Source organism: Lissotriton vulgaris, chromosome 9 (genome assembly GCF_964263255.1).
Source record: "Lissotriton vulgaris chromosome 9, aLisVul1.2, whole genome shotgun sequence".
Lineage (NCBI taxonomy): Eukaryota > Metazoa > Chordata > Amphibia > Caudata > Salamandridae > Lissotriton > Lissotriton vulgaris.
Window position 1 is genome coordinate 88,475,841 of NC_141697.1, and position 25,751 is coordinate 88,501,591.

Consider the following 25,751-nt stretch of genomic DNA (forward strand, 5'->3'; position numbering starts at 1 on the left):
CTACCATGTCAATTATCTAATGTTCATGGTGTGCTACTTAGGTTAAACAGACAACTGACCCTTATAAATATTAGAATTATGTTCGAACACTGGGAAAACAGTTTGGGCATGTTAGAACCAGGAAAATTATCTTATGAACGAGTATCTAATAACATAGCTATTCAGCAGCTAGAGTCCTTAGCACGCATTGCAATGAGGAACAGTTAGCAACCCCTCAATAAACATACATTCAAAGTGGAGTAAAAATACATAGACTACATGATCATATGATGATAATGGTACGTACACAATGGAGTATAGATGCATTAACTGAATCCTTCTGTATTTACAATAGCCAAAATATATCTATGATTATGCAAGTATCAATAGCAATTGTGAAAGTATGTTCGAGAGTCAAGTTCACAAACATATCCAAATGCGCTATTGTCCCGCGAGTTAGTACAATCATACTATTAGTGCTGTCCAGACTTGCCCGCCATGATATTGATCGGTGGTCCTCGGTAATCAGGAACTAAGCATTAAACAGATATAAGACAACCAATATTAGTGCTATTGAACTCTGCCCATGTATTGAATATTGGAAATGGGCCAGGCAGAATGTATCTTCCACCAATATGCAAGCTGTTGAACTAATGAATGGTCGTTGGGAGGTCCACCAGAAGCTCACTGCAGTCAGGTAATGATCATTCAGTAGTTAAACAGGCTAATTGAGCATTGCTTGTGTCCAATTTGTTGAGCCCATTGTTGATCGTGTCCAGGAGTATCATCCATTTTGATTCACGTGTATTCAGGATTGCTCAAATGTCGCCCCCTCTTGGTCCCAGTTCCACCTTCTCCAGCACTAGCCACTGCAGTTGGTCAGGGTTGTGACCCTTTGCAGAGAAGTGTTCCACGAGCAGGGCCCCTTGGACCGTGCATCTTATTCTGCTTTGATGTTGGAGTATTCTGACTTTTACCTTCTGCTGTGTCGCGCCCACGTACAACAGTCTACATGGGCACACGATAACGTAAATGACATTCATTGAATTACAGTTTGTGATGGCTTGCAGATCAATCGTCTGTTGTTTGTAAATGAAATTCTTTGTGCACTGGCCACACTTATGGTGTCCTTTGATCATTGGTAGGTTTCACATAGATTGAATAGTAGGGTCCTTCTCAATTTCCAGGAATGAATGAACCACATGTTCCTTGATGCTCTTTGCTTTCCTGAATGCATGCATTGGTGGTGTTGGCTGTTCAATATCTTCTGAAACTAGGTTCCAGTGTTTATTTCTCACCTTTTTTATTGCATTGCTCCTGCTCGAGAATGTTTTCACGCAGATCAACCTCTGTAGTGCTACATCCTTCTTGTCCTTTGGTATCAGCAAATCTTCCCGTGGTCTGTACCAGGCTCTTTTCTGTGCTCTTCTCACCATTCTTTTTGGATAGTCTCTAGCCAATAGTCGTGTGCATAGATCATCAGATTCTGTCATGTAATCCACCTTTTTGGAGCAGTTCCTCCTGATCCGTAAAAATTGCCCCACCAGTAGGTTGTCTCGAAAGGCCCTCGGGTGGAGACTATTGTATCTCAGGAGTGAGTTGCGTTCAGATGGCTTACGGTAGAGCGTTGTATAGAGCTCCTTATTCTCACAACATACTTTTATGTCCAAAAATGCAATTTCCGTGGCATCCGATTGCAGTGTGAATTTAATATCATGGTCGCACTGGTTTAACCATTCATAGAAAAGGTTCAACTCTGTCTCGTCTCCTGGTCAGATCATCAAAATGTAATCTATATACCTTCTCCACAAGTTAACCCTGTGTTGGAAGGGATTGTTGTTGAAAACAAATGTTTGTTCAAAGTTGTCCATATAGAAGATGGAGAGGTCCGGGCCGAATGCTGCCCCCATCGCCACACCCTTAGTTTGAACGTAATGGTATCCTTCGAAATAGAAAAAGTTTTTCTTCATCACGATTGTGAGTAGGTTGATGATATAGTCAGTGGGCACCTCAACTGGGACTGGTCGTTGATCCAAAATGTTTTTCCTCACCTCAAATGCTAGGTATTGTGGTATGCTCGTGTATAAAGTTACAACATCACATGTAACTAGTAGTTGGTCTTCCTGGTTGAAAGGCTGTCTATCGATCAGGGTTATTGTCTGCATGGTATCTCTCAGGTATGCTCTGTTGTTCTCATCAATGGGCTTTAAGAAAAAATCAATGTACTTACACAAAGGCTCAAGTAATGATCCGCATCCCAACACTATGGGGGGGCCAGGTGGGTTAGACATATCCTAGTGGATCTTGGGCAGGGTGTAAATGGTAGGGAGCCGGGATGTTTTTGATTTAGTCAAATTCGAGTTTACTCAAAAACTCCTTCTCCAATGCCTCTGATGTAATATCCGGAATTTCAGTAGCTAGGTCCTTGGTAGGGTCAGATCTCAGTTGGGCATAACTAACCCCATCCTGCAGTTGTTTCATGATTTCAGTTTTGTAGGCTGCTGTATCCTGCACCACTATGGGCCTGCCCTTGTCCGCAGATTTGATCACAATATCCTTGTTGGTTTTTAGGCTCACAAGGCCTGACAGACACCTTATTCTTGCAGATGTAATTTCACTCTTCCCTTCATTTGATTGAGAGCCGCAGAGCCCATTGACCCTCCACCATTGACTAGTGAGAGGCTTCCCCTTTTTTCCACTCACTGTAACTATATTGACTACGCCCGGTTCATCGGATGTCCTTAATTTATGATTCACTCTAAGCATGGATGTGACACACCATCCTTTGTTCTTCGTAGGTGTCCTGCCACCCCACACCACTCACCTTTTGTCCTGAGGAAGACCCCGTAAGTAAGGTCTGGAAGAACCTACATATACACAGGGGTCGAAACGTCGACACTTCATAAATGCCAGTCCCTTTAACAGTACTCACCTTACTGTGGAATCTTCTGCTACATGGCAATTCTGTACAGAGATTATGTACTGTGATGAATATGTAATTGATGTGTTTCTCCTGGCATATGAATAATATATGCTTGAACGTTTGTTTGTGATATGTTTTCACCACCTTGACTTTGTCTACCTCACCGCCTCATCGAAATCACAGCCTTCCCCTTCCCAACCCCCTACTCCGGGCACTTCAATGCGGATGTTTTTATATAAAAATGTTTTTTCCTTCAATATCTATCTGACAAAATGCTAACGGGTCTCAGTGTGAATAAACAACACTGGAACATTGTGAATCTCATTGTATTTTTGTCCCCCTTGACACTATTGATGTTCAAAATACTGGGACCACCCCAATATATACAAAGTTTAACAACAGGGCACAGCAAGAGAATTTAGCTCTGGAATAATAAGGTGACAAAATTTAGGCTTTTGGTAAAGAAAAGTGGCCTGTATCCCAAACAATGGCCGAAACGGCTAATATAATTTGATGTACAATACTAGTCGAGAATGAGTATTATATCTAACCTGTGGCTTTTTGTGAAGTCAAAGTTGCCTGAGAGGTATTCAGAAAACATACATGCCACATTCGATAATGTTGACATCTCATAGGCAGCGTCATACAAATATTTGTTCTTTACTGCCTAAGAATTCTTTGTTGCTCGTATTGTCAAAGGGTATACAAACCTTTGGAAAGAGGGCGTCTTCTTAGGGCTAGAAGGGTAGGTAGGTTTTTTCTTTTATGCAAGCTTAGTTGCATGCATTGCATTCAAATATCCCCTGTTTTGATCAGTGCGGCGATGCCACATATGAGAGCTTGAGGGTGGAGAGGATGCCGGGGAGGAGATGAATCCATCAAAAGGCACAATAACAGAGCAGACTTGTGATAGTTAGCTGCCCCCGATACATTTGCTATCCTTTTCAAACAAAGCTGACGAGATTCATTTGCATATGTTAAGGTTTCAGTATAAAACCAGGACTAACATTTTCAAACAGGCCAGCCTCTTAAAAAAGCCACTGGGATTGGAAGATAGTCATCCACATGACCGGGTTTTTTTCATTATTGACCTTAACCCAGAGGAAGAATAATTCAAGGGGAAGAAAAGGGTGAAAGGAGTGGGGGGGTGGGGGGGTGGGGGGGGGGGGGGGGGTAGATAGGAAACAGTGGAAACCTGCAAGAGCGAGACAGACGGGAAGTTTAGGCGCATTTGCCCTGTTCGCATCAAAGCTCATGGTTGCCTTGCTAGGCTACTAGCTGTGCACGTCTCCTTTGTTTACCAACTTCAAATTCATCAATGCTAGCCTGTAGCATAGAAGGAAAAGGAGACTTAGGGGCAGATTTATGAGGCCGTTGCGTCTCTTTGCGCCGCAATTGCGTCACTTTATTTGACGCAACTGCGGCGCAAACAATGCGCCCTATTTACAACGTGACGCATCTAGGAGATGCGTCACGTTGTAAAGCACTGCGCCATAAGGAGGCATTCCTGCGCAGGGGGGGGGGGGGCGTTCCTGCACAGGAACGCCTCCTGAAAGTGGCTGAGTGAAATCTATGAGATTTCACTCAGTCACTTTCAGGGCAATGCTGCATCAAAACCCTGCGCCTGCTTGAAGCAGGCGTAGGTCTTGACGCAGCATTGTGCAGATGGTGTACCCCCGAGCCTTGCTGGAGCTGCGTCGCGCTTGCGACGCAACTCCAGCAATGCGCCACATTTCCGGCACAGATGCGTCACGCATCTGTGCCGTTTTTGCACCATGGTGCGCCGCATTATTAATGCGGCGCACCATGGGTGGCGGAGCTGTGGCGCACTGTGGCGCACGTTAACTGGCGCATCCCTGGGGATGCGCCACTTAACATAAATCTGCCCCTTGGTGCCTGGAGAAATTTCTAGTACAGTTGTACCAAGCAATCCAATCTCTTGGAGGACAGGATGAGGCGTAATGGCCAGACCTGCTGACTTTAGAGCTGGGGAACCAGGTTCTAGTCTCGAGGTCAGCTCAACACCCTGTGATTCTGGGCAAATCACTTATTTCTCCCTGTGACGATCAAAAATGATGTGTCCTTGTGTAATGTAACTGGTGCTCGTGTTAAGCACACCTTCGACTTGAATTCGCGTTATTTAAAGCTGCATCGAAAAAAGTAGAGAGGATTTCTTTTCAAAGCTTCTTTTTTTTTTGATGGAGCCTCTGCTTTGTTTGCCTGACCGAAGGCCCCCTCATTTTGCCCCTGTACCCCTCTCGCTGCCTGAAGAGCGTTTGCCCCTCACTCATGCCTCAGTGATTTGTGAATCCATAGTTGCCATTTGCAGCACCAGCAGATAATTCAGGCTTTTCAGACAATAGCAATAGTATGGCAGCTGCACTCACTGGCCAGTGCTTCCCATTCATTCAGTCTGCTCACTGGACTTCTCTCTCACCCATCTAAATAGCGAGTTGTCCATGCTCCCTATCTGCACAGTGTGCCTCTATCAAACAATGCTGGCCTGGTTCATCTCCCTAATTCACCATCTTCTCACTGCCATCACCCCACTCACTTACCCTGGAACGTTTCACTGTCCGTCTGCTACCATCGCCTACTTACACCACTCACTTAGTCAAGTGCTTCTCTCTACTTACTACTTCCCCACTGTACCTCTTCATTAACCACAAGGATGATGAATGATGAGACTATTTCATATTCTTGGGTCTTGCTAGCAACCGTGTGTGTGTGAATGTGTGCACATGCATAAGTGTGTGTGTATGTGAATCCATGTGTGGCTCAGGTATGTTTGTGCACACGGTTGTGTGTGCTTGTGTATGAGTGTGTGTGTGAGCATGGGTGTATATGTAACCGTGTTTGTTCTGAAAGACTTAAAGTTGTGGCACAGTCTGACAAGTTACGCCTGTGCCTTTGGATGGTCAATAGGGCTCCAGCAGGTATGGTGAGCGCTTATTTATTTCCTTATTTCTTTATTTTTGTGGTTTTATATAGCACAGACATAGCCTGGGGGCTTCAGAGCACTTCACAAAGAAGATGTAGTTTCAAAGGTGGAATGATCGCCTGGTTAGCCTCTGTGGGGAGGTAGAGCGCTTTACACACATTCATAGCAAAACATTGTGATGAAGACCTACCTGAGGAGCATCAATTGTTCCTACAGGTTGAGGTTGGTATGCAATTGGCGGGAGCGTGAGGAGGTAGGAGCGGTTTAGGCCAGGTGCCGGTCAAAGAGAACAGCTTTGAAGTCTATTTTGAAGGTGACATTACATGTGGTTAGGCGGAGGCCCAGAGGAAGGGAGTTCCAGATGCTTGTGGCTCTTCCAGAGAAGGTGTGGTTTATATAACGAGAGGAGCAGCTGAGCATTTCTTGAATCTCGGTCAGTATCTGAGATTTTCAGTTTCTCAGACAAGTACGAGGGCAAAGAGGAGTGAAGAGCTTTATGAGTGGTGCAGGCAGTTTTAAATGGAACTCTCACCTCCATGGTAATCTGCTGAGAGGAGCATAGGATGGGGGAGATGTTATTGAATTTCTTGTGTCCTGTCATGAAGCGGGCTGCTGCATGTAGGACTGCCAAGAGAGGATCTAGGTAGACTTTGGGAATGCCGGAAAGGAGTGCAATTCTGTAGCCCACTCTGGACAGCACAAGTGCCTAGACAACAGATTTAAGTTCTTGTGGTGGGATGAAGCTTCTGAATGTCCAGAGTAGCTTTAGCTGGAACTGGGCACTCCTTGCTAGAGACGAGATGTGGCTTTGGAGATTAAGGCATCTGTTGAGGGTGAATCCAAGAGATTTGACATTCTATATTATGTAGGATGGCCGGCAATGGTGGCAGGGGGGGTAACAAAGGCCCCCGCACCCCTTATAGTGCGGGGGGCCACCAAGCTCCAGGGGCCCCCTCAGCACAGCACTTCAGCCGGAAAACTCCCGATAGCTTCCAGAGGGGAGCCCTCCACGTACCTTGCAGGGGGGCGCCCTCAATTATCATTATGCCACTGCTGGGAGGAGATCCATCCAGTCTTGGATTGAATACTTAGCTTTCTCTGGAAGAAGAGAAGAAATTATGTTTTCACCAGGTATACTTTGAGGTGGTTGTTTGCCATCCTAGCTTGAATTCTAATCGGGGAGATGGATAGGCGAAAGAAGTCTTCCGGGCATGAGCCCCCAAGGTAGATTTGAATGTTGTCGCCGTATAGGTGGACGAGGACTCCTGAGTTCCAGAGAATCATACAGAGGGATTCGAGGTAGTGGTTAAAAAGGGTTGGGGAGGGAATCAAACCTTGTAGGAACCTTATTGCAAGCTGAGTGGATCTGAGACGACATTCCCAATTTTAACTGATTGGGAGTGTTTCTCCTTTGCCACGTGGGCTCGTGAGTCAGTGACAAGTCAGGCCTGTGCAATTGAAAGTGTGAATGATATATGGCAGAAGCCGTCAAAGGTCGGCTATGTTCTTCAGAATTGCTGGAAGGGCTGTTGCAGTGTCAGGCAATTTCACTGTATGATTGGTAATGCTTGGAATTAACTTGTCAAAAGCCAAGACAGAGTCTTGGAAAGTGAAATAGAACTAGGCAAAAACTAGCAACAGATAAAGCCTAACAGACGCTGTATAATGACAGGGACTTCAGGTGTGTTGAAGAACAAGTTTATTACAACAACAGGTGAGTGCCAGGCAGCACAGCATCCAGTCCACGGAGCAGCAGTAACTGACTCCGGTACTTGAACGCCATGAAAGAATGCATACAAGCATTCCATGCCTCGCTCAAGGAACTAAGAATACAATACACAGTAATGGAAATAATACATGTAATGCAACATAACACCCCCCTTACACAATAAATATAAACAGAGAGAGAGAAGTGTGGCTCACTGGTTAGGGGAGGCAGACCTGGAAGCAGAGGTCAGCCCGGGACCAGGGTTCAATTCCCGGCTCGGTGGGGTCTTGAGTCCTAAAATGTCCATGGACTCGACAATTCTCGCTCCGGTGCCTACTCGATTCACGGGTTCACACTCTGCGACTCTGGGCAATAGCTTGCTTAATCTCCACAACGGCCCCTCGCGGCGGGATGCCTGGCTTTCACCTTGCGGATACCCTGCCGGGGTTATCTCACAGGGGAATACCAGGACGGGTTCCCTAAGCAAGCGCTTAGAAACCGCTCGGTGATTTGCGCTATATAAATTCCTGCACATTTACATTTACAAAAAAGAATTAAGGAACCAAAAACTTTACAACCACATGACAAACTCCTTAAGCCACCCTGGAAGTACTCTCTTCCTAGTACAACTTGCATTGATACCCTCCGACCACATCATCAGAATCATGAGAAGTTGAAGGTATCACACTCTTTCCATCATGAGAAGTTGAAGGTATCACACTCGTTCCAGATGACACCCCTTTTGAAAAACATTTGTATACTTCAAAGGCACTTCCATGGCCACATCATCACTCCTTTCAACACCACTCTCCACCACCTCCTTTTCCAAATTCACATCCGAAAAAACATCAACTTGTGTAGCTCCCAGGTCAAAAAATTCTTCCATCCACTCTGTGTCCTTTAGACTGTCAGAACACTTCAAACATTCACGTAAAACATTCAAATTTCTTCCAGAACATAAAGCAATACTTTTTAAATTCCACACTCTACCATCATCTAAACGCACAGCATTACACAAAGGTTCCTCAATGTATTTTCACCTTTAGGAATCTTACCAGGTCTCTTAACCCAAACCACATCACCCACCTTAAGATGTACCTCTTTCACTCCATGAGTTTTGTCGTAATAAGACATACTCTTATCATGAAATTGACTCAACCTGTCTCTGACTTCCGTAACAGGCCAATGTTGCAATGTGCCATCACACAACCAAGCAGGCGAAAATTTACATCTGGGTTTCCTGCCTCTCATGATGACAAAAGGAGACAATCCAGAAGAATCATGAGTAGTAATTCTATAAGCCCAAACTGCCTTTTGTAATTCAAGTTTCCAATCATTCCTTTTGTTCATGGCAGCTTGTATGACACCATTTAGCACACGGTTAAAGCGCTCAACAGTGCCATTTCCACTGGGATTCTAAAGAGCAGTGGTCTTATGTTTGATGCCTACTCTATCAAAATACTCCTAAGCACGCTTGGATGTGAATTGCACCCCATTGTCACTCACTCATTATGCATGCTGGGAGCCCTTTCATAACAAATAATTTGTCCAGGAACTTTAAAACAGTATCGGTATCAACTTTCTCAACAATTTTGACAGTTGCCACTTGGAAAATAAATGGATGGCAACTATACCATATTCTTTAGACTCTCCCACAGGACCAAACAATTGTCTACAGCAATCACTTCCCACGGTAATTTAGGAATGAGACCTTCACTCGTTGGAGGTTTTAAAGTTTTTAAAAATTTGTCAGCAGATAAACAAATCTCACAACCTCTTACAAATCGCTCCACACCCTTGTCCACACCAGGCCACCAGAAAATACCTTTCACAATGATTTTAGTTCTCACAATACCCAAATGACCCTTGTGACACAACATTAACACTTTGTTACTTAATGTCTCCGGATGAATGACTCTGTCACCTCTTACAACAACTTCCTTGTTCACCGACAATTCTGTCCTGACCTCCCAAAATGGCCTCAAACTATCAGTAACATTTTCCTACTTGGGCCAATCTTTACACAAACACTCCAAAACTTGTTGTAATAAACCATCATTATCTTGTTCCTTCATCCACTCACTTTTATCAATAGCTGGTACACCAGCATCTTGGACAAATACAATGTTAAAATCACCCCAAGGATCATCTAAACATTCTTCCAATGTATCAGGCAAACTGGAGAGACAATCAAGTGATGTTTACGTATTGATGCGCTTCACTGCTTCACCCAGATCGGAATGTTGCAGCTGTTTAAAAGACGGAGTGAGGCAACTTCCAACGGCGAAACCACCATCGACCAAAGAATGATTACTCACAGCAAACAAATAAAAAGCTGGCAATCCCGATTGTTCCCCAGCTGGTAACGTAGAGCAGAATTTATTTTTCCTTGTCTCTTTTTTTTCTCTCGTTTCTTCTATGTCTTCGTTCAGCAATATTTGACGAAATCCTTAATCCGTTTCTTCAAGATTGTTGAAGTCTTTTCCTCCCATCCTCGTCGCCAATTGTAATGACAGGGACTTCAGGTGTGTTGAAGAACAAGTTTATTATGAAAACAGGCGAGTGCCAGGCAGCACGGCTTCCAGTCCACTGAGCAGCAGTAACTGACTCCTGGACTCGAACGCCGTGAAAGAATGCATACAAGCATTCCATGCCTCGATCAAGGAACTAAGGGCCTCATTTACGAGGCTATGCGTCACTTTTACGCCGCCGGTGCGTCACTTTTTGTGATGCACCAGTGGCGTAAAAAATGCGCCTTCTTGCGCCATATTTACAAAGTGACGCATCTGGGTAGATGCGTCACTTTGTAAACCCCTGCGACAAATTATACCTGCGCCAGGTATAATGTATGCAAGGGGGGCGTATTGACGCAAGAAAGGTCATAAAAGTGATGCAGTGAAATCTATGAGATTTCACTGCGTCACTTCTAGAACGCCGTTGCGTCGAAATCTTGCGCCTGCCTCACAGCAGACGTAAGACTGACGCAGGCCCTTTCACTCCAGCAATGCGTCACTTTTGCGCTTACAGATACGTCAGAAATACTGACGTATCTGTAATTCCTTGCGCAATGATACGTCATATTGTAAATATGACGCATCATTTGGGTCGCAAGGAGGGCGCAATGAAAAGTGAAGCATCGCTGTTTTCACGCAGCGATGCGCCACTTTTCATAAATGAGGCCCAAAGAATACAATACACAGTAATGCAAATAATACATGTAATGCAACATAACAGGCTGGCAGCTCTAGTGTCTGGTCAATAACTAAGGCGCTTAAAAATGTTGTATTAGACAATAAACTGCAAACTGAGACGTAATCAATTTACAGATGCACTCTCTGTGAAGCCAAACAAATGTTTCTCTTGTTGAAATGAAATATCATGGGAAACATGAGGTATTCCCTCAGTAACAGCCAAAAACAGTGGGAAGAAGGTTCTAAATAATTTTGCTGTGCTGCTAAAATCTCAAGCATGAAGGAAACAGCTGGGGTCTTCTCGGAGGCGTGATGTGTTCGCAGAGTGTTGCTGCGTGCCAGGCTGCAAGTGGAATGAAAGAGGTCAAGTGGCTGAGCGCAGCCCAGCTCGGAAACAAACATGAATTGGAATCTGCAGACAATGAACTCCTCCACTCAGCTGACCCACAGCTCGGCCCAGGTCACGCGGAGACGCAGCTGTGGCAGTGGAACCAGTTAAGCCCCTGAATGGTGGAGAATAACTACAGCTTTAAAGGGTCCACTATGCGACCTCAAAACCCAAGCAGACGTCATTAAACAAAAGATCATTCTGGAATGCTTATTGTTGGTGATTGTTAGTGCTACAGGTTTTGGCAAAGCACAGTTTATTTTCTTTATACACTGGACGGGCCCCTTGAGGGTGCTTCCCTTTCTTTCTCTTTATGAAAACATTCTCAAATGATGCTGTAATATGTTCATATACACCTAGGAAGAGAAATTCCAGTAGCAGCAGATGTAATCACAACTGTATTCACAATCAAAAATGGATGTTGTTTTCTACATGTTTAAAGCTTCCCATTGTATTGCATAAACTAAAAATCTTTAAGGGCATTAACAGGCCCAGGGGCCACAGTGCTCCATGTTATACACTGAAACAAATTCAGTAATCATTCAATCAGGGGTTTATAAAGCATGCTACTCACCCGTGAGGGTCTCAAGGTGCTGGGGGGTAGGGGGTGGGGGGCATCTGTAGGTCAGCCGAAGAGCCAGGTCAAGGGTGCAGGGTGGGGGAGCGTCTGATGTTGACTGGGAGTTTATTCCAGGCTTTGGCTGCGAAGGGGGAAGCGTAATGTTGTAATGTACTAATTACTCAATGCACTCTCCCTACAGATGTTCTCTGCCTTGCTGCTCAGCCTATGATGAGGTCATATAAAATATTGAGTGTGTTTGTATTGGAAGGGAGAATCAGTTGGTGTGAAAGGGCTGAGCAGCGAGGAGGCTGTTCCTGGTGGGGCACTTTAAAGGATCTGACTGATATCTTGTAACCAGTAACCAAGAAGTGATCTTATGAATAAAGCTGTGATCCTATTCTACACCACCTGGTCTAGTATTACACTTCTTTGTAGCACTGGCGACGATCTGAAGAACCTTACACGTTGAGTAAGTAAGACCAAAGGAAACAAAGACATTAAGGTAAAACAACTTCTTTCAAGAGTGAAACTTGTGTATTTCAAGCTAACTGGCACCAGAGCCCCACCAGTGACCCTGCCATCGGTCGCCCTCAAGTGTACCAGTTTCTGTTCGCCTGCCGGCTGAACTTGGGTGAGTGTTAAGTAACTAGGCTAACAGAAGTTTCTGACATTCCTCTCTACCTGTGTGCGATCAGCGATATCCTGGGCTTGCCAGTTTCTGTTGTACTTTTCCTTTCTGCCTTCTGTTAAACCCAAAAAGAGTCGAATTGCCTTGGGATACCATCTCAGTCTGCTGTGTGAGCTGAATCCTGCCTCTTTTTAAAAGGAGACTCTCTTGCGTGCTTTGTGAGGACCGTCTGCTGGGAGGATCTTTAGCACAAATGAGGAGTGTCACAGTATTGTGTGCCACCTGAATTGGATTGTGGCGAGGTTCATTTTGGAAGTGAGCTCACCCATGGATATTTCAAAGAGTGACCTGTTTGATCTTGTGCACAATCCCGTTTGTACTAGCTGACTTTTGTCATTTGGACTTCACCACTAGTATGTTAATAAAAGAACTGTTGGGGACACCGATTTTTATTTTATTTTTGTTTTTGAGTGCCCTGCAAGCTTTCGTTACTTTCTGGCAGTTTGGCACCACAGAATATTTAAATGGAAAGCGCAAGCATGTTTACCTTCTACACAGCGTTCTCGCACTGTTCCCTTGGTGAAATTCTTCTTCATGACGTTCCTGCTCTCGGTTATCTCCTCGGACGTCTTAGTGCATGGACGCACTGTGAGCCACTCTGCTGTGAGGTCGTCAGTGTGCCGCCATCTTGTGGTTGGAGACCGTTATTTCCTTTTTCCTTGCTGGTGCCTGTTCCTAGGCCCCCAATTTGCCAACCATGCATTTTTTATAAATGAAGATTCCATCTCTAACGTCATCTTCATGTTCTCTTGCTGCAGCAACTTTCTGCTTTCCACATTTTGCAAGGTCTTCTTGAATTACAGATTCCTGCCATCTCCACACAAGCACCACACCATGGACTTTAGTTATGGAGGATGTCAAAGGAAACCGAGTATGGTTAAGGGTAATCTTCAACCAAGGTATTGTTTTTCCATGTTGCTGTTCAAACGTTCCAAGATTCAATATGACCACAGTGAGTACTTCATTTTTTTTAGGATATTCTTTTCATGCGACTGTACATATTTTATCTTTTATGAGGGTGTTTCATGTTTTCAGTATTTCTTTATATGATGCTTTATGGTGTTGTGTATCTCATCTTGCAAAAGGTTTTCTTATAGTATGAGGTTGGTTTTGGAGGGTTGCCTTTTGAGTATGTACTTAGACTGTGCGATACGGGTGCCCACGTGTGAAGTCTTTTTCTTACCAAGCTTCCCTGTTTTACTTGTTTTAATGATACCCTGTATATGGTTGTTACCTCATGTGAGATGCTTGGACTGTGCGTTACGTTACGGGTGTGCACGTGAAAAGTCTACCTCACGTGTGGCTTCTCTGACTTATTGGTTTTGATATTACCCTGTATGTGGTTGTTTCCTCTTGGAAGGTGTTTGGACTGTGCATTTTAGTTGTGCACGTTGGGTTAAAGATACCCATATTAGGTTTCGACAGTGTTTCAAGAGTGTTTTGTATTATATTTTCCTTTTAGTATGGGTAGAGTCTCATTCCTCTTCTTTGAGGTAGACCTGTCCTGTTATTAGAATGTGCAGTTGAGGGTTGTAGATCCCTACTCTGCCGCAGTTTTGTGCCCTAGTTTGTGGCGCAATGGGTACTCCGTGTGGTGTGACGTTATCGTACCCTCAGTTTGGGGTGTGAATTATGGTGATAGTATCCACTATTTTTAAGTTTTTAAGAATGTATTCCTTTAACTTGCATTCTTTGTGTTTATGATCATTATAAGGGGGAGATGAGTATAGTAATTTGTTTGTTTTATGCATCCTCATTTTCTGTCCTTTGTATGTTTTACAATCTCCATCCATTTGATCATTTATGATCATTATAGCAGGGGGGGTGATGTATATTTATTTTGTTGTTAGTGCATCCTCCTTTGATGAGATGTGTGTTTTATCACCTTCACACATTTTGAATGTTTTCGATCACTGTAAGGGGGGCGATGTGTTGTAATGTACTAATTCCTCAATGCACTCTCCTTACAGAAGTTGTCTGCCTTGCTGCTCAGCCTATGATGAGGTCATATAGAATGTTGAGTGTGTTTGTATTGGAAGGGAGAATCAGTTGGTGTGGAAGGGCTGAGCAGCGAAGAGGCTGCTCCTGGAGGGGCACTTTAAAGGATCTGACTGACATCTTGTAAGCTGTAACCAAGAAGTGAACTTGTGAATAAAGCTTTGATTCTGTTCTACATCACCTGGTCTAGTATTACACTTCATTGTAACACATAACCTCATTTCCAAGCCTGGCAGGGGAAGCGGGATTTTGTGAAAAGAATAGGGTTAGTATTGTGGGTATGAATGATATCTTCCCTTCATGGCTGTCGTGCACTTCCTTGAGAGAAACTCCTGATATCTGCACACTTGATACGCTTTTGCTGAAAATAACACATTTCCATCCTATGGCTGTATTACACTGACTTGTACTGAGAGAAATTGTATATATACAAGGGCAATTTTACATCTGTTTTAGCCCCTAGCTCCAACTGACTATTTTATAGCGAGATCCGTGGTCAGTGTCAATGACAATTGTCTTTTGATATTTTTGCTTTATTGTCTGCAGTTTTGCATTAAATGCTCGTTGTACTTTAAGCTTCCTGGCTGTTTTTATTTCGTACACGCTCTCTGTGCCTCCAGTAAACTGGGGGTACACAATGAAAGCCCAAAAGAATTAATAATAATTCAAATTGAGTGTACACAATGTGAGACGCATATAGGATGGACATTTTCTAAGGGATGGCAGCAGTCCTTTAAATGTACAGGTACTGAAAGGGAGAGTACCAGCACTGCTTATCAAGGGTGAAATGCATTCAATGGAGGAGTGCTTGCATTTCTCAGAAGCCCACAGATGCTCTAAAATAGTGAGTACCTGCACTTCTGTGTTTTCATTTCAAGCATCAGGTGTCGAACTTGGTTTAATGCTCTCTTTATGGATATGATGAAAGGCGGGGTGAACCCACCAGCATTGAGCCTGTGATCACATGCCTAAATCCAGCCTGCATGCATTAGCTCAAGGAGCCAACAGAGCAGTGCCTCCACAAACTCATGGACTTAGAAGAGAGACTGTAATGAAACTCTCTGTGTCATTAAACAGACATTTGCCTTTAACTCTTTCCAACTTCTTGTTCTTGACCAGGCAGCTGTACCGAGTGTCCAAATGGAGGCTTGGCGGTGGCAGGGGCGGCTCCTCCGTTAAGGCATGCATTCGCTCAAAGAGCCACCATAGCAGAACCTCCACAATCTCATATGCTTAGAAGAGAGACTGTAATGAAACTGCTCTGTGTCGTTAAACAGACATTTGCCTTTAACTGTTGCCGAAAAGGAAATGCTAATAAAGTTAATTTATTACCATTTTATCATTCAAAAGCCTGTCCCCAGCGTCGGGAGGGGGACATGGTTTTCTGATTTCTGCTGCTGCCAGTCAGGCAGCAGCAGAAAGCAGTGATGGGCTAGGCACTTTAAGTTCAAAGTGCGCATGTCTCTTAGGCTGGCCATCTTGTAATGGCTGACCAGACGTGCATTTCAAACCTCGCTGACCCAGCTGTCTGGGTTAGAGACAACATAGGGCTCCAGTGTCCTCGGGAGTACCAAAGGAGGCCGTTACCTCCAATCCTGGTGCTTCTTTCATGTTGCATGAGAGCAGCACCAGGATTGGTTACTGCAGTTTTGCGGGGCCCCACGTTCTAGCCTACCTACCTGAGAAGTCCCAAGCGAGGAGGACGTCACGCCAGGAAGGTAAGTGTCAATATTTTTTTTTACCTTATTTCTTACTTTCATTTTTGTCCCTTCCGCCGCACCACCCTACTACGTACATGCCAGCCAGCCGCAGTCCCATGGCAAGTCATAGTGTCTTCGAAAAATTGCCACCAATAGAGAAGGAATCAAACAGCTTTGGAATCTTGGAACGTCACATGCAAGATAATAACATTCAGCATTTGCTAAAAGAAAACAGCCAGGATTTTGAGAGAGCATGAGTCATGCACCAGCAGAAGCTGATTAGACAGCTCGGTGAAGTGTGTGCCATCACAATTACTTTTCTTTTTCTTCAAAGCAAATCGGAAATGATGAAAATAATCTCTTGCAACTACTCGACAATATTGGCGTTGCTGGAATGGTGCTGTATAAGAGTACAGTGAGGGGTGCGCCTTTGCAAGTGCAACAACTGTGACTGTCACACGAATTACTGTGGCAATTTCTTTCATAACACACTCACAGACTCATCCTTCCTGTTCACACCTTGTAGATGTATCTTCGACCCCAAGGAGTACAGTTTCGAACAAAGAAAGTGGACAGATGTCGTGAGACCTCTCTCTCTCATCGTACCTAGAAACGGATCCACAGTAGGAAACAGACACACCTTCCAGGCAGTTTAGATTTTTGACAGGTGCTGTTGGAAGATCCATGAAAGCCATACCTGTGCCATATCTGATCAGTGTTCAATTTTTTGACAGTGCTTTTCTCGCATGACTTTCTTAGTTTATCCATTTCCAAATGACCTTGAATTACACTGCACTGCATCTGACTTTACTTACAAAGAGCACAAGGAAATATAGTCATTTTGGAAAAGGATGTTTCACTATCAAAAATTAGCTTCCAATTTTTCTTTTTTACATGAAGACCAGCAATTAGGCTTTTTATAATTTAAAACCAATTGCTTTTTCTCTTTTATGTTCGATTGAGATCACCGTGGAGAGGCCTAGCCGTTTTTGGCCCTGGGTGATTAAGAACAGAGTGCAATCATCTTTAGCTTCAAAAAAAAAAAAAGCTGACTCCGGCGTTCGCTACTTTTAATTGGCATCTGGTTCAATTTCGAGAACAATGAAGACGAGATTGGCGGATTTGAAAGCTTGAGATGTGGAAAGAATTAAGGACTTCAAGGCAGCCATCGAGTGCCTGCTCGGAAGCCTCGAGACAAAATTGCCTAAGTTGATGTGATGCGCGCGCGAGGCCAGATCATGGCATAATAAGGCTTGACAAGTGGCGGGTTCCCATTTTGCTAATTTAGCCCTGGAGATCTCATTTGCATTCCCTTTCCAGTGCAGAATTGCATAATGCGCTCCCACCACTCAAGCCTGGTATTGCCCTGGAATCCGGGTAAGGTTTGACAGGAGAGTAATTTATTTTTACTGACAAACTACAAGATTTTAGGTAAACAGATCAGACAACATGAAACACTTTGGCGATCCGGTGACAAGCACGCTAATTGAGGCGCATTGACACAGCTCTTGCACCGCGCAACATTTGCAGTGTGCACAGGCGGTATAAGGTATCGTGTTTACCCTTTTGGCATATTGCATTCCTTTCCGCGTGCCACAGCTCCGTCCATACGTCGCTACAACTTTTTCACAGTATGAGTTAGGAAATGACACTTGCTTGGTAAGACCTGCACCCATGGGTCATGGGATGTTATGTTATAATAATGAGTTTTATATCACCCATAACGACTCAGGGAGTGTCCCGGTGCTACACAGACATAATGACACCCAGAGTTTGGCCTATGAAGATTGTTGAAAGAGCCATGTCTTTTAAGTTTTTCTTGAAAGTGGGGAGATGGAAAGAATTACTTAGCTCCAAAGGGAGTGTGTTCCATGTAACCGGGCCAAGATATGAGAAGGATCTACCCAGGGCAGAAGTCCTATAAAAGGAGTGGGCGGACTGACAATATGCAAATGACCTCCTGACTTCACGTGCTGAGCGTGTCCCGGTGTCTGAAAATTACACCGGGATACATTCAGCATATTTCGGTGAGACCTAGCTTCTTAGCAGGGGGGATGGCGTCCACCCTGTGGAAAGAGTGTACCGTGTACCTGCATGTACCCCAGACTCGAACCCTGGATCTACCGCCTGTTCTGAGCCGACGGGTGTGCTCTATCACAAGCTGGTGGGAAATGCCACTCCCTTGTGGTGGGATTAGCGACTGCATAATGGGATGATCAAGTGCAGCGGCTCGATTTTGAAACACCAGTGCTGTTTTCAGGCAGAGCAAGCTCCGCCACACAGTCCTTTTACGGTAAGTCCTGCCAGGTTGTGCATCCTCCGCGGCTGATGCCTGGAGCCCACTGGAGGGCTGCAAAAAGAGTTTAAAAGGCATTAAATACTGCATATTACGGACCCCACTGAAGGGCAAGAATCGTACTACAGCCCCCAGCATACCTCACTGGAGAGAGTATGCAACTAATGGACTATTAATTAAGGCTGTGGGTAACCCTGTCACGTGCTGCCTATGGCCCCATGAGAAAGAATCAGGAGCTTTGAAATGCATCTGGGAAGGCTTTAAGATACCGGACACAATGTGCAGCTTCTGAAAATAAACAATTTGTTTACTGGCACCAGCGGAGTGGCGTCCTTATGTTCAGAGGCACCCTGGCATGATATATATATATATATATATATATATATATATATATATATATATATATATATATATATATATACATACATACATACATACATACATACATACATATATATACATACATACATACATACATACATACATACATACATACATACATACATACATACATATATATACATACATACATACATACATACATACATACATACATACATATATATACATACATACATACATACATACATACATATATATATATATATATATATATATATATACATATATATATATATATATATATATATATATATATATATATATATTACCTACTGGCGGTCGCCAGTAGGTATATATAGTTAGGATTTTTTCTCTATGGGATTTTTGAAAATTCTTCGTCTAATAACTTTGGCGTTTGTGGACGGAATTGGCTGAAATTTTCAGGAAAATGGAACATTTTGTTTCTGAGCAGCCCCTGACAATTTGGGGGGGTTTCATCAAGGGGGGGCCGAGAAAAAAGGAGGGTCCCAAAACGCGTTTTTCCCATGTTAATTTCCATAGGGCGGTTGGCCTCACTTTTAGCTCGAACGGCTGAATGGATTTGCACGAAACTTGGCAAAATTGTAGGGACTGTTAGCCCGATGTGCCTTTGCTAGGTCTCAATATATGTGCTCCAGTGGATTTTGAGTAATTTAGGTTCAAAAAAAGATATATATCTGGGCGGAGCCTAACCACACATCTGATCTGATTGGCTGTCAGCACTTCATCCAAGAAGTGTTGGCAGCCATCTTGGGACCAATATACATGATAGCACCTCATTAAAAAGCATTGTAGTTAATAGAGGGTTTTAGGACTTTAGTTACATTATAAATCATTTGTTGATGGTACCATACTCGTTTTAGGAATTGTGGTGGGTTCTAAGGTGATTTTACCATGTGAAAAAACCTTCTGCTGTGATATCATGAATATTGTTTGAAAGAAAACTAATATCTCATGATTTTCCCACAGTGGTTTGGAAGGGGATCTATAAGCTAAACTGAAAGCATATTTTCTGTAAATTCACATTATCTTTCTCAGTCATGTGAAAATGAAGTCTGACATTCTCAGTAAAACATGTACATCCAACAAGGACAGAGACTGTCAGTTGATTCCTTTGTGTTCTACTGCAGCCTCCTAGAGTGTTCTAAAGAACAACTAGAGCGCTAACAGTCCTACTTATTACAAAGGTATGGCACACCTGAAGCCATCTTGATTGGAATAAAGTGGTAACTCTTAAAACATTTAATTTAAAAAGAAACAACATGAGGGGGTATATTTTGCCATAGAAAGTATGATTAGTGCTGCAGAATGAAAAATTAGGGCACATTTTGAGTGACTTCTCAAATCCTTTTCTATTTCATTAAAACATTCTGACATGCAGTCTCCCAAAATGGCCACCAGAGTCAAAAGAGCCCAAATGTAGCCCAAATATCACCCAGATGTAGCCCAAGTATAGCCCAATGACAGAATGTCCCAGAGTGTTCTAAAGAACAACTAGAGCGCTAACAGTCCTACTTATTACAAAGGTATGGCACACCTGAAGCCATCTTGATTGGAATAAAGTGGTAACTCTTAAAACATTTAATTTAAAAAGAAACAACATGAGGGGGTATATTTTGCCATAGAAAGTATGATTAGTGCTGCAGAATGAAAAATGAGGGCACATTTTGAGTGACTTCTCAAATCCTTTTCTATTTCATTAAAACATTCTGACATGCAGTCTCCCAAAATGGCCACCAGAGACAAAAGAGCCCAAATGTAGCCCAAATATCACCCAGATGTAGCCCAAGTATAGCCCAATGACAGAATGTCCCAGAGTGTTCTAAAGAACAACTAGAGCGCTAACAGTCCTACTTATTACAAAGGTATAGCACACCTGGAGCCATCGTGATGGGAATAAAGTGGTAACTCTTAAAACATTTAATTTAAAAAGGAACAAAATGAGGGGGTATATTATGCAATAGAAGGTATTATTAGTGCTGCAGAAAGAAAAATTAGGGCACAATTTGAGTGACTTTTCAAATCCTCTTCTATTTCATTAAAAAATTCTGACATGCAGTCTCCCAAAATGGCCACCAGAGACAAAAGAGCCCAAATGTAGCCCAAATATCACCCAGATGTAGCCCAATGACAGAATGTCCCAGAGTGTTCTAAAGAACAACTAGAGCGCTAACAGTCCTACTTATTACAAAGGTATGGCACACCTGAAGCCATCTTGGTTGGAATAAAGTGGTAACTCTTAAAACATTTAATTTAAAAAGGAACAAAATGAGGGGGTATATTTTGCCATATGAATTATGATTAGTGCTGCAGAAAGAAAAATTAGGGCACATTTTGAGTGACTTCTCAAACCCTCTTCAATTTCATTAAAAAATTCTGACATACAGTCTCCCACGATGGCCACCAGAGACAAAAGAGCCTAAATGTAGCCCAAATATCACCCAGATGTACCCCAAGTATAGCCCAATGACAGAATGTCCCAGAGTGTTCTAAAGAACAACTAGAGCGCTAACAGTCTTACTTATGACAAAAGTATGGCACACCAGAAGCCATCTTGATTGGAATGAAGTGGTAAGTCTGAAAACACTCAATTTAAAAAGGAACAACATGAGGGGGTTAATTTTGCCATAGAAAGTATGATTAGTGCTTCAGAAAGAAAAATTAGGGATCATTTTGAGTGACTTCTCAAATCCTCTTCTATTTCATTAAAAAAATTCTGACATGCAGACTGAAACATGCACTTTGAATACCAGCAGCAGACGTCCCTGGTGAGCAGTAGCTTTACTACAGTGATCTAATGTGCAACTAGAGTGCTAACATTCAGAATTTATGGCAAATGTGTGACACATCTGAATGCCTTCTTGATGGAACCAAAGTAAACAAGCATTGAAAATGCAATAGATCTCGCCCTCGTTTAAGTTAAAGCCATTCTGTTTGTAATGAGGTGGCTTTTAGCTTTGCTTTTATTAGTGTTTTTTCAACTTTCATGTAAATAACATGCATCTGTATGCATATAAGTATATGTATGCATGCATTTATGTTTGTATTTATATAGATATACAGATGATATATGTTTATATATGTATGTATATATATATATTCACTGAAAAAACCATAGGCTATAGACCATATATAGTTAGGAATTAGCATTTACAAAACCTTGAAAATTCACTGAAAAAACCATAGGTTATAGACAATATAGTTAGGAATTAGCATTTACAAAACCTTGAAAATTCACGGAAAAAACCATAGGTTATAGACCATATATAGTTAGGAATTCGCATTTACAAAACCTTATTTTACTCACACAAAACCATTGAAATTCCATATATAGTTAGTTGCACTAACTATATATCGCGCACCCGCAATCCACTGCTGATGATGTCACATATTACATCATTCATGACATGGTCAGTGACATCACTGATGACATCACTGATGACATCTCAAATCACATCACTGATGACATCACTGATGACAACATCCAGTGACTGTATGTTTCTGTAAAGTTAAAATATGTCTTACATATTGAAGAATGAGTGGATGTATAAGTGTCTGGATGAAGGATTTAGTAGGTGCATGACTGACTGTATGAGTGAGTGATTAAATGTGTCTCACTGAGTGCATGGGTTAGTGACTAAACTGTCTTAATTTGTGCATCATTGTGTCTGTTGTTCTGTAAACTGTTGCATGTGTTGATAAGTAGCTATATGAGTAACTATATGGGTTATTGATTGGTTGCCCAAGTATTTGTATGGGAGACTGAGTGTGTGTGTGGGTGGCTGGGAGGTGTATGACTCTGTGCATAGATGTGTGAGCAGTTGATTCACTAGATGTATGGTTTCAAAAGTGCATGTGGAAACAGCTGTATGGGTGGTTGACTGTGTGCATGAGTGTATTGGTGAGTGAATGGATATCGCAGTGCTACATGTCAAAGTAAGTACATATGTAAAACACAGTACATGTGAGAGTTGACATATATAAATAACTGTGCATAAGAGCCAGTGAATGTGTGAGTGGCTGTATGGATCATTGTGAACTTGTATCAGGGATTGTATAAGAGAGTAAATATGTGTTAGTATATGTTTGAATAAGTAAAGTTTGTATAACTGTATAGTTGAGGAAATGGAGGTGTGATTGATTCTTTGCATAACTGACTAGGTGTGTGAGTAACTCCATGGATGAGTGACAGTCTGTGAGTGTCTGTTTACACTGATTGTATCTAAGGTTATATTAGAGTCTGAAGAGGTTCATCGTATTATCACATGAATGATATCATCAGTGATGTGATCAGTAATGTCAAATGAGATGTCATCAGTGATGTCATCAGTAATGTCATCAGTGATGTCACTGACCATGTCATGAATGATGTAATATGTGACATCATCAGCAGTGGATTGCGGGTGCGCGATATATAGTTAGTGCAACTAACTATATATGGAATTTCAATGGTTTTGTGTGAGTAAAATAAGGTTTTGTAAATGCGAATTCCTAACTATATATGGTCTATAACCTATGGTTTTTTCCGTGAATATATATATATATATATATATATATATATATATATATATATATATATATATATATATATATATATATATATATATATATATATATATATATTGTCAATGTAGGTAGATGTGGAGTTGGGTGTGGAAAATATATGGACACATACCTTTCGATATTTTGTCCCTCAATATTGTGGTAACAATATTCTGTCCCATGGATATTTGGGAGTCTGTATTCTCTGCCTACACTGTGTAGCTTCAGAGGTAGGAAGGACCAGGGAAGGCTTAGTTGTGGACAGATATCAATCAGTGACTTTTCCTGAGTGGGGAGTTGGATGGAGTTTCAGAGAATACACCTTAGACCGAGAATGCAAGACCTTCTTTTCTGGTCTTGTAAAAACAGGAGTTAGGAACCATAAAAGGAAAGTCAGACGCACGCAGTAGGAATCTTGAAAACTATCTGAGGAATTTGGTGCAGATGAAGGAAGGACTATTGTTGCATGGACCAAGTTGGATAATTTGTTAAACAGTGCAGGTAGCAATCAAGGGAGATACTTATCAGATGCTTTTTAAGCTGTTTTTAATGCATTGAGAGCTGCAGGTTCAGCAATAGATTTTGATCAACTGACTCAAGGTTCACAGCCAGAAGTGGGAAGATCTATTTAACGCCAAGGAAAGGTAATCTAAAGGAAGAATTTTAGGAGGGCCAATGAATGCTGATTTTGTGTTGCAAGGCTTACGTTAATCTGTTCAGGGTGATCCAGTTGTTTATGGCCCGAAGACTGCAGCCAAATGAGAAATTAAATCTCTTTAACTTTGTAGAGTATTAGCTTGATCTGCTTGTCATCAGCATCCATGTAGTAAGTTGTACACGGAAGGCAAAGGTTGCAAAATATTGGAAAGCTCCTGGTCGGCAGATGCAAACTTCTAAAAAAATTGATCTGCAACATTTTATGAGTGAACACTTCAAATTCAACATAATTTCAAACTTGTGGCTCCCTCATATTTATCTTAAGTATATATTATCCAGTGAAGGCTGTGTGTAAAACAGCAGGTCCCGCAGAGGTGTGCACAGGTTTGCTAGTTCCACATTTTGCCCCCCTCTGGTGCTGTGTACACTGTGTGCCCCCCTCTCCACTCACCGATGCTAGTGCTGGTCGGTGGGCTGCATCACACTCAAACAATAGAAGGTCTCTCTCAGTAATAGTAGATAGTTGTCCTTTTATTATGCAATTACAGACCTGATGTTTTGTGAGTATTATGAAGACGGCAGGGGCGGTACTGGCGCCAGTGGATGGTTTGGGGGTTTAGGGGCAGGGGCGACTCCTCCGTTAAGGCGGAGGAACGCCGCCCACAGCTTTTTGCAGGGAAAAAAATGAAAAATAAAATGATAATAACTCAAAGTTATTGTCATTTTAGTTGTCCCCATTCCAGCGTCTTTATGGGGTGGAGTGGGGCTGCTCTGAGAGCAGGGGAAGGAGTGGTTTGCACTCCCTATGTGAGCATGAGTGCTTGGCCGGCCCTCTCCAGCCGCCCGAAATAGTCATGCGCACATACAGTGTTCACCATGTAGGCTGCATTGCAGCCTGCAAGGAGAACATGCCCACCCCACCAGCCCCAGGCTTAGCACTTTGTCACTGGGCCCTACCCAGTGATTGGCTGCAGCGAACCTGGGAGCCCTGGTGCTTCTTGCTTTCTGTCTCACCCAAGAAGCAAGGATGAGGACGTAGGGGAGGCGGCAGTCGCAGCCACGGCCCGTGGAGGGAGTTTCGGTGGGGCGGGGGATGGGCAGGGTGGGGGGTGCTAAAAACTGGAGTATGGATAATTGAAGGTAAGTAAACAATTTAATTAATAAAATGAATTTCGTAGCGCGCCCTGCATCGCAAAATGTGATGCAGGGTGCACTACGAAATTCGTTTTATTTATTAAATTGATTACTTACCTTCAATTATCCATACTCCAGTTTTTAGCACCCCCCACCCTGCCCCTCCCACGCCCCGCCTCTCCGCCCCACCGAAACTCCCTCCACATGCCGTGGCTGGGCAGTCGTCCAGGAGGTAAGTGATTTTTTTAATCCATCATCCCACCCCGCCCCGCCCCACTGCTGCTTCCAGGTAGCAGTCACAATTGAATAGCACATGTTAATTTTAATAGATGGTTGTAGGTGGTAAGAATGGGAGAAGTCAGAGACTATCTTTAAGGGCCTGCCGATTCCATAGTGCATTTAAAGAAATGACGCACAGTTTTTAAACAATGTCTAGAAAACTCTGTTTTGAAAATTCTGGTGTTTCAATGTTTAACTGAATTAGTACGACCAGGCCTAACTGCAAGCCATACAAATTTTCCAGTCTGATTTCAGGCGTATACTGATTATTCGAGCAAATGTGGCTTTGATGACCGAACTCAAAGAAAAATTAGAAATGGCTTCTGCTAAGGGCGCTGGGCACCGGGCCTCTGTCCTTTTATGGTTCCTAATCAACTTACTTAA